Below are 10,810 nucleotides of genomic sequence, written 5' to 3' on the forward strand. Positions count from 1 at the left end.
GCATCAGTTGTGGCCCAGATAAACAGTGATCCTTTACGAAAACAAGAAGGTCATTACAGCAGCTTGTCAAATCAATGCCCAGTGTGTCCAAGTTGATTAAGACATCTCCCCTCAGCTCTGACACTCCGTCAATAGCAGCAGGCGCACAATGCAGTGGCGGGTGGGGGGATGGTGATGTCTGTGGCGGCAGATTTGTGTGTGTGCGTGAGTGTGTTGGAGGGTGGAAGGTGGGGGGGGTGTACTCCTGCTCTCTCTCTCTCTCTCTCTCTCTCTCTCTCTCTGCACGCACACATACACACCTACGCAAACACACGCATAGTACTCAGATGATTGGAGTGAAATACCCATCAGTCAGGGAGCCGGGGTGGACTAATGATTCCCTGTGCTGCCTATTAGAACTACATGACAACTCAATCCTGCTCATGGAAAGAGAAATGGAGGAGAGAGGGGGGTGGGCAGCAGGCAAGGAGGGGTGAATAAAGAGACAGAGGAGGAGAGGAAGAAAAGAAAAAGTGACCTTGTAGCAGCATCATTTGAGGCTGAATTAAATTGGCAAGAGCAGCTAATCTTTACCTGGGGCGATTAACAGAATTAAAGGAGAACAACAAAGGCACAGAGGTTGGCTTTTCTCTTTTTTCTGTCTGCCACTGCCATTTGTAATTTGTGTTGAATGTCCTTTTCTGGAAAAGTTGGTGAATCTTCCTCTCTGAGCTCATCTCTGATGGCTGGGTTTTCTATCTGACAAACAATAGGAGATTTGTGGGAGGCTGTCATTATAACTGGTGGTCTATCATGAAATAAAGATAATGTTCTCAAATCAGGCAGCCTGGGTTGCCATAGTGCAAATCATCAGTGTGATATTACTAATAATACTGGGGCATTTGTTTCTTTATTTCATTATTTGGTTAAAACCGTAGAATTTTGCTCATCCATCTTCAAACTCATGTACAATGTCTTCAGAAATACAGTGCAAAACTTCTCTCCCTTTGTGAAATAATGGGATGCTATTAGTAGGAAGTGAATTACTTCAAGTTTAGCCTCAGCACTCGGTCTCATAGCCCCTCTCTTCTCACAGGCTAATCAATATGTTTGGAAAGACAGACAAGGTTAGGCCTATCAGCTTGTCTGAGAAAGAAAAAAACATTGCTAATACCCAAATGCAAAGGTTCATGGCTGAACTTTACCCACACATAGAAGAGAAGAAGCATAACAGCCAATAAACCGTTAGCTCAGGGACATTCAACCAAACTCTAGTGAGTAGATCAATATTTTGTGCTATTGGCATTAAATCACCATATGCATATTTGAAATGGTGAATGATTTGTATAGTTTGTTGTGAGAACAACTCTGCTTTGACTGAGGTAATACTTAACTTCCAGTACAGAAATGATTATCTACATACAAAGAACTTTTCCCCCAATCTCTGAAGAGGTTCTCTGCTGTATTTTGTACCACTAGCTCTCAACAACTGTACACAGCTGTTTCCTTTGACTACTTTGTAATATTAAAGTTGCTGTCTTTGCTTTTTGGGCGTCTCACTATAAAGTGCACTATATAGTGAGTTCGACATTTTCCGTCCGAATGTATAGTGAGAACCCCCACCCCCACCCCAATAATGCATCGTGAAAAGTAGTGTATAACTGAAGACAGTACAATCTTTGTGTACAAACCGAGCAATGTATTCCATCATACATGGCGTTCGCGTCTGCGAGAGAGCAAAAAATGACAGACAGACTATATAGCCATGCATCAGGCGCATGGTTGTAGGTAAGATCTTGTAATACAATTATACACTGTAAATACAATTAAGGCTTCCCTCCGTCTTTACGGTGGATGTTTTTTTTAAGACCAATCAGCGTTTTTCTGGCAATGTTAGCTGACGTATGTCGTCATGGGCGCGACGCGCTCGTCATCAGCCATGGCCGCAGAGAGACGGAGACACGACGTTGGAAAACAGATTTAAACCTGGTTTAAAGCACTGCTTCTGTTTGGCAGTACTGTGAGAGAACGTCCTTACCGGACTGGTCTGGACACTGAAACAAGCTCTGTAGTCGTTTTTTTTTTTTTGTCAAATACGAGCGAGGCCGGACGCTGAACACACTTGCAACGCAAAGGTAAAGCAAACAGTTAGCGGCTAGCGTTAGCAATAGTGTTATAGGAGAGCGTTAGTATTAGCGGCTAGCGTTAGCATTAGCATTACCTTGTAATGATAACTTTCCATTTTCAGTCGTTTATATCGAGTGGGTAAAAGTGTGTTTAAGTTTCTGTGACTGAGGCGTCCCTGATATGAGTTGTGGGCAGCCAAACCTGGATGGATTATAACACAATGACTCCTTGGTAATGTGTAAATCCCTGTTTGTATTTTTTAACGGTCACTTTACTGACATTTTACATCTCTTTGTCATTTTGTGTTTCATCCTGATCATTTTACCTTCATTTATGGTGGTTTATCATGTTGTTGTCATCAGTTTGTGGCTACTTGTGGTCATTTTATGTAATTTTGCGTTGCTACCTAGCTGATTTACACCTGGGTGTCGTAGCATTTGTGGCTTTTTCCTTATATCGACGTAATCATTTTGTGTCTATTTGTGGTGGTATTGCATCGTTTTACATCTCTAGCTGGCTGTTTTACATCTACTTATGAGCTTCTTTATGGTTGTTTTGCATGGTATTGTGTCTATTTAGTAGTTTTGTGTCTATTCCAAGTCATTTAAGGTTTCTTTGAGGCCATTTTGTGTTTCAGTTTGGTAGTTAGGCATCTCATTGTTATCATTTTGTGACCCAGTTTATTTTTTTTTTTTTTGACTCTTTGTCTTGTCATAGTAAGCTGTCCATAGTCATCCATTGATTCCCTGTTGTGTATGTTATTGATTAGAAATTTAATTGTGGGGATCTGAGACTTTATTGAGCTCAGTTTTGTGTTAAATACAAACTTGAAAGCTAGATTTTAACTCAGTGCTCCTCCACACGTTTTAAGCCTCAAGAGTCCCAATGTGTGATCTGAAGTTACTGTTATAAATTGTTATGAAAATTATTTTAAAAATTGATTTTCTGTCTGAGATCAATAAAGTCTTATTCTAGTTACATAATTTATTCACCTCAAAACTCAAAGTCTGATTGTCAAGGTTCTAGTGTTGTAGGTTTCAGTGTTGTATTCTTCTACACTTCAAGTTTTGGAGGTGAACTATCCTTCATTAGTTAGGTTATTTGTTTTTCAAGTGTACTTGTGTTTTCCAGGCTTACTTGTTCAGCTGCTGCAGCCTGGACAGGAACACCAGCTCTCACCTTACAAACCAAACAGGTATGTGACCTGAGATTTACCCAGTCTGAAAAATGTGCTGATGAGCTGGATTATTAATGTTAGTAAGTATGGTGTTTCATTCTTTTGGAACAGTGACAATGAAGATCTGTTCTAATAGGGGTGTAACAATACACTGAGTTTCATCGATGCATCATTTCAATGATCAACGATCCAATAGCATTGATTCAAAATGAAAACATCAATCAGACATTGTACAAATTGTAGTGTCCCTCACTAAACAAGTGCTGAGATGTCAGCAGGTTTCTTAGCAAACTTTTATTAAGTGCAATAACAAAGGTGACTGTTGGCTATTGTGCAGCCAGTGTCGACAAAAATAACAAAAATCCTTAATGTTTTCTCTGTCATAGCCACTACCTGCATCGACTTACGTTCAGCCCATCTTTTTGTAGAAAGATCATCTCCATAACTGGCTCCCAGCTGATCACAGGCAGCTGACATGACAGACAGGCTTCACCTTGTCTAAGCTGGCAACATGTTCATTAACCCTGGAATAACAGTGCTTCAACTTAACAGTCTGAGCAGCGTTTCTTTCCTAACCCAACACTAACATAACATATTATCATAGTCCGTCACAATATAATCATTTGTAAGAGGCGCCTTTTTAAAGTCCCCCAGTACGTCTTTCTCCACACAGTGCTAAACAATATAGAAATGGAAGATTTAAGATAATAATTTTTAGTTATTTTTTCTTAAATATTTATTGTTGTTGATTCTTAAAGAGGGGAGGCTTTTTCTTGTCATTTGTGACAGTAAACAGCCCATTTTCTGAGACACTCCTCTAACATTTGGAAAATGTTCTGGTTTGGCTGTAATGTTGAATATTTATGTGTTTTAGGGTGTGTATTGATCATTTTCCTTTGTACATTTCTCTTTTTATATCCTCCAGGTGTCACCACTTCATCCATGATTGCAGAGACTTTGTCCACGATTGCAGAGTGTCTTCGTACAATGAAGTTCTTTGAGACCAGGACTGAGGCCTCCAGGTAATTCACAAACAGCTTTACATCATCTGTCCAACACCGAGCAATGACATTAAATTATATATCGTCAGTAATTGATTTGGTCTGAATAGTTTGACTTGTCACAAAAAGACATAACTCATTATTAAAGTTTATTTACATAGTTCACAAATGTACAGTTCAAAGACAATTAAGAATTTAAACATTAGCTCTTGGTCTCTCTCCCTCACGCTTTCTTTCTGTCTCCTTCCCCCTCTTTCTTTGCCTTGTTCTGTCTCTCTGTCTTTCTCGCCTCCTTGCTCACTCACTCACTCTCATGCATTCTCTTGATCTGTCTCCCTTTCCCTCTCTTTCCTTATGACTCATTCTCTCTCCCTCTTTCAGTAGTGCAGTAAATCATAAAAATGTAAATAACTGATTCAGTTCAGTTTCACACTAGAAACACTCATTTTTCTTCATTTTGGCTTCTATCTATCAAATTTAGTTCAAATTTTAACTGATTTTGGAGAAAACATTTCCATCCACTGCTGTTGTGTGTGTGAATATTAAGAGCTAATGGAGTCATTTCTCCAGTCAGAGCAGCTTCTTCTGTCTTTGTGCAAATTTAACTGTTGGACTACTTCTGATTAGTCCAGAGCCAGTTAGTTTCTTTGTTGATTTAGTGTCTTAAAGTTCTCTCTTTTGACAGTTTTTATTTTGATATGTTAAAAATCACATCTTTATATCAATGTATGTTGTGTTTTTCTCCACAGGATTCAAACTTTAACCACAAAGTAACAGAGAGAAAAGACACGAAGACATTTCCAGAAGGTCAGTGTTTTATTCTTTTCGGTCTGACTGTCATTATCTCAGCTGCAATTTGACACTTAAAAATCTCATGTGGAACAAATAGCAACAAACTTTTAATTAGTATTTTTCAACAATGTAGCTGCAAAAGTAAGTCTAAAGATACCCCTTTAATAGGTTTTAAAAAAAATAAGTAAACAATAAGTCTAAAAACTAAAACATAAATATGAAATGTTTCAAAAATGTAAAACCTTTTAAAAGTTAAGTATGAAACCATAAAAATAAATCTAAAAAATATATATTTTCAAAATGTTTAGGAAAATTTAGGAAGAAACATTTACCATCACAACAAAGATAATGACATTTGACCACAAGGAACCATTTGTTAGAGCTGGTTAGGATTACTGTAGTTATCACACCTTTGTGATCATTTAACTGCTTGTGGTACAATTATCAATTAAATAATTGTATCACAAGCAGGTGAATATTTTCACAGGTATTTAATAAAGACATTAGTTTTTGGAAAATGTACCCATGACAACATTACAGATAGTAGAGAAAAACAAAGTGTTCACTTCAACACCAGGAAACCAACACTGTTTACAGCAGTTAGATGGTGGAGGTCTTTTATCTAATTAACAGCTTCGAAACACATTTGTTTTCTTTCATCCACTTTAGGTCTTCAGCTGCTGTCGTCTTCTCCTGCAGAGATGTGAACATGTGTTAATCACAGACACTGGTCAATAAATGTATTTTTCCTTTCCTGAACTGTCCTACTATACTATGGCATTTTCTGACCTATTTTTTTTGGCACCTAACTATACAATGACATTTTTAACCGTTTTTGACATTTTATCATGACATTTTTTGACCCTTTTTGACCCCTTTCTATGACTTTTTTGGTGGTTTTTGATCCCTTACTATACTATGACATTGTTTCATGATTTTTCAACATTTTGTGGCAGTTTTTGAGGCCTTACTTGATGTAAAGTTGTTTGTGAATTACCTGGAGGCCTCTGTACTGGTCTTGAAGAACTTCTTCATTTTATGAAGACTCCTGGACGACTGTGAACGATGTCTCTCTGATCGTGGACTATGTCTCCCTCATCCTCAACAATGTCTCTGCGATCATGGATGACGTCTCAGTGATTGTGGACGATGTCTTGGACAAAGTGGTGACACCTGGAGGAGATCAAAGAGAAACATACAAAGGAAAATGATCAATACACTACTACCTATTCCTCATCAACAGTTTAACCATGAAAACACAGATAAATATTCAACATTATAGCTGAGGCAGAGCATTTAACATTAGAGGGCTGTTTCAGAAAATGAACAGTTGACTGCCGTCACCTCCTGAAAAACCAACAACAAAAAATACTTGGGAAAAAGCAAAAAAAAATATTGTGTGTCTATCAATTAATCACTGAAGCAATAATGTACTGTGAACTGCACAACAATAAACAAAATCTTTGCAGGATTTTAATTTGTGTTGTTTATTATACTTCAGTAAAGTCTGAATATTTCTTCCACCACAGACGGTCTCATACAGAATCATTATGTCACATTTAAACCTTTTGACACCTTACTATACTGTGACATTTTCTTTTGTTTTTTGAGACCTTACTATACTATGACTATACTTACTAACTTGGCAGTTGTTGACTCCTTACTATACTATGACATGTTTTGACGCCTTACTATGACATTTTTTCATGATTTTTTACACCATATACTATGACATTTTTTGACAGTTTTTGACATCTATACTATGACTATACTTACTAACTTGGCAGTTTTTGACACCTTGCTATACTATTGACATTTTTTGAGGCCTTACTATACTATGGCATTTTTTGAGACCTTACTGTACTATGGCATTTTCTGACCTTTTTTAGGCACCTTATTATACTATGACATTTTTTGACAGTTTTTGACATCTATACTATGACTATACTTACTATACTATGTTTTTGGCAGTTGTTGACGCCTTACTATACTATTGCATTTTTTGACATTTTGATGCCTTATCATACTATGACATTTTTTTGTTGCCTTACCATACTATTGCATTTTTGGACATTTTTTGAGACCTTACTGTACTATGGCATTTTCTGACCTTTTTTGGCACTATGACATTTTTTAATGATTTTTCGACGCCTTACTATACTATTGCATTTTTGGACAATTTTTGAGGCCTTACTATACTGTAACATTTTTTGACTGTTTTTGAGGCCTTGCTATACTATTGACATTTTTTGAGGCCTTACTATACTATGACATTTTTTATGACATTTTTTGACAGTTTTTGACACCTTGCTATACTATTGACATTTTTTGAGGCCTTACTATACTATGACATTTTTTGGTTATTTTTGACTTTTTACTATACTATGACATGTTTTGACATTTTTTGACTGTTTTTGAGGCCTTACTATGACATTTTTTATGACATTTTTTGACAGTTTTTGACACCTTGCTATACTATTGACATTTTTTGAGGCCTTACTATACTATGGCATATTTCAACAGTTTTTTACACCATACTATACTATGACATTTTTTGAGACCTTACTGTACTATGGCATTTTCTGACCTTTTTTGGCACTATGACATTTTTTAATGATTTTTCGACGCCTTACCATACTATTGCATTTTTGGACCATTTTTGAGGCCTTACTATACTATGACATTTTTTGACTGTTTTTGAGGCCTTGCTATACTATTGACATTTTTTGAGGCCTTACTATACTATGACATTTTTTATGACATTTTTTGACAGTTTTTGACACCTTGCTATACTATTGACATTTTTTGAGGCCTTACTATACTATGACATTTTTTGGTTATTTTTGACTTTTTACTATACTATGACATGTTTTGACATTTTTTGACTGTTTTTGAGGCCTTACTATGACATTTTTTATGACATTTTTTGACAGTTTTTGACACCTTGCTATACTATTGACATTTTTTGAGGCCTTACTATACTATGGCATATTTCAACAGTTTTTTACACCATACTATACTATGACATTTTTTGAGACCTTACTGTACTATGGCATTTTCTGACCTTTTTTGGCACTATGACATTTTTTAATGATTTTTCGACGCCTTACTATACTATTGCATTTTTGGACAATTTTTGAGGCCTTACTATACTATGACATTTTTTGGTTATTTTTGACTCCTTACTATACTATGACATGTTTTGACGCCTTACTATGACATTTTTTCATGATTTTTTACACCATACTATACTATGACATTTTTTGACAGTTTTTGACACCTTGCTATACTATTGACATTTTTTGAGGCCTTACTATACTATGGCATTTTTTGAGACCTTACTGTACTATGGCATTTTCTGACCTTTTTTAGGCACCTAATTATACTATGACATTTTTTGACAGTTTTTGACATCTATACTATGACTATACTTACTATACTATGTTTTTGGCAGTTGTTGACGCCTTACTATACTATTGCATTTTTTGACATTTTGATGCCTTATCATACTATGACATTTTTTTGTTGCCTTACCATACTATTGCATTTTTGGACCATTTTTGAGGCCTTGCTATACTATGACATTTTTTGGTTATTTTTGACTCTTTACTATACTATGACATTTTTTGACTGTTTTTGAGGCCTTGCTATACTATGACATTTTTTGACTGTTTTTGAGGCCTTGCTATACTATTGACATTTTTTGAGGCCTTACTATACTATGGCATTTTTTGAGACCTTACTGTACTATGGCATTTTCTGACCTTTTTTAGGCACCTTATTATACTATGACATTTTTTGACAGTTTTTGACATCTATACTATGACTATACTTACTATACTATGTTTTTGGCAGTTGTTGACGCCTTACAATACTATTGCATTTTTTGACATTTTGTTGCCTTACCATACTATTGCATTTTTGGACAATTTTTGAGGTCTTGCTATACTATGACATTTTTTGAGACCTTACTATACTATGGCATTTTTCAACAGTTTTTGGCACCATACTATACTATGGAATTTTCTGACCTTTTTTTGGCACCTTATTATACTATGACATTTTTTGACAGTTTTTGACATCTTACTATACTATGACTATACTTACTATACTATACTATATTTTTGACGGTTGTTGACGCCTTACTATACTATTGCATTTTTTGACATTTTGATGCCTTATCATACTATGACATTTTTTTGTTGCCTTACCATACTATTGCATTTTTGGACAATTTTTGAGGCCTTACTATACTATGACATTTTTTGGTTATTTTTGACTCCTTACTATACTATGACATGTTTTGACGCCTTACTATGACATTTTTTCATGATTTTTTACACCATACTATACTATGACATTTTTTGACAGTTTTTGACACCTTGCTATACTATTGACATTTTTTGAGGCCTTACTATACTATGACATTTTTCAACAGTTTTTTACACCATACTATACTATGACATTTTTTGAGACCTTACTGTACTATGGAATTTTCTGACCTTTTTTTGGCACCTTATTATACTATGACATTTTTTGACTGTTTTATACTATGACATTTTTTGGTTATTTTTGACTCCTTACTATACTATGACATGTTTTGACGCCTTACTATGACAGTTTTTGACAGTTTTTGACACCTTGCTATACTATTGACATTTTTTGAGGCCTTACTATACTATGGCATTTTTTGAGACCTTACTGTACTATGGCATTTTCTGACCTTTTTTAGGCACCTTATTATACTATGACATTTTTTGACAGTTTTTGACATCTATACTATGACTATACTTACTATACTATGTTTTTGGCAGTTGTTGACGCCTTACTATACTATTGCATTTTTTGACATTTTGATGCCTTATCATACTATGACATTTTTTTGTTGCCTTACCATACTATTGCATTTTTTGGACAATTTTTGAGGCCTTACTATACTGTAACATTTTTTGACTGTTTTTTGAGGCCTTGCTATACTATTGACATTTTTTGAGGCCTTACTATACTATGACATTTTTTATGACATTTTTTGACAGTTTTTGACACCTTGCTATACTATTGACATTTTTTGAGGCCTTACTATACTATGACATTTTTTGGTTATTTTTGACTTTTTACTATACTATGACATGTTTTGACATTTTTTGACTGTTTTTGAGGCCTTACTATGACATTTTTTATGACATTTTTTGACAGTTTTTGACACCTTGCTATACTATTGACATTTTTTGAGGCCTTACTATACTATGGCATATTTCAACAGTTTTTTACACCATACTATACTATGACATTTTTTTGAGACCTTACTGTACTATGGCATTTTCTGACCCTTTTTTGGCACTATGACATTTTTTAATGATTTTTCGACGCCTTACCATACTATTGCATTTTTGGACCATTTTTGAGGCCTTACTATACTATGACATTTTTTGACTGTTTTTGAGGCCTTGCTATACTATTGACATTTTTTGAGGCCTTACTATACTATGACATTTTTTATGACATTTTTTGACAGTTTTTGACACCTTGCTATACTATTGACATTTTTTGAGGCCTTACTATACTATGACATTTTTTGGTTATTTTTGACTTTTTACTATACTATGACATGTTTTGACATTTTTTGACTGTTTTTGAGGCCTTACTATGACATTTTTTATGACATTTTTTGACAGTTTTTTGACACCTTGCTATACTATTGACATTTTTTGAGGCCTTACTATACTATGGCATA

General features: G+C 35.1%; 1 long non-coding RNA gene across 1 annotated transcript; it reads left to right on the forward strand.

The window, feature by feature from the left end:
• The first annotated feature begins 1,909 nt into the window (after positions 1-1,909).
• On the forward strand, positions 1,910-5,877 carry LOC127143411 (uncharacterized). The gene is made up of 5 exons (XR_007814789.1): positions 1,910-2,114; positions 3,238-3,301; positions 4,209-4,305; positions 5,034-5,091; positions 5,746-5,877. It is a non-coding gene; the product is annotated as an uncharacterized LOC127143411 (long non-coding RNA).
• Positions 5,878-10,810: the final 4,933 nt, after the last annotated feature.

Source organism: Lates calcarifer, linkage group LG16_LG22 (assembly GCF_001640805.2).
Source record: "Lates calcarifer isolate ASB-BC8 linkage group LG16_LG22, TLL_Latcal_v3, whole genome shotgun sequence".
In the NCBI taxonomy this organism is placed as follows: Eukaryota; Metazoa; Chordata; class Actinopteri; family Centropomidae; genus Lates; species Lates calcarifer.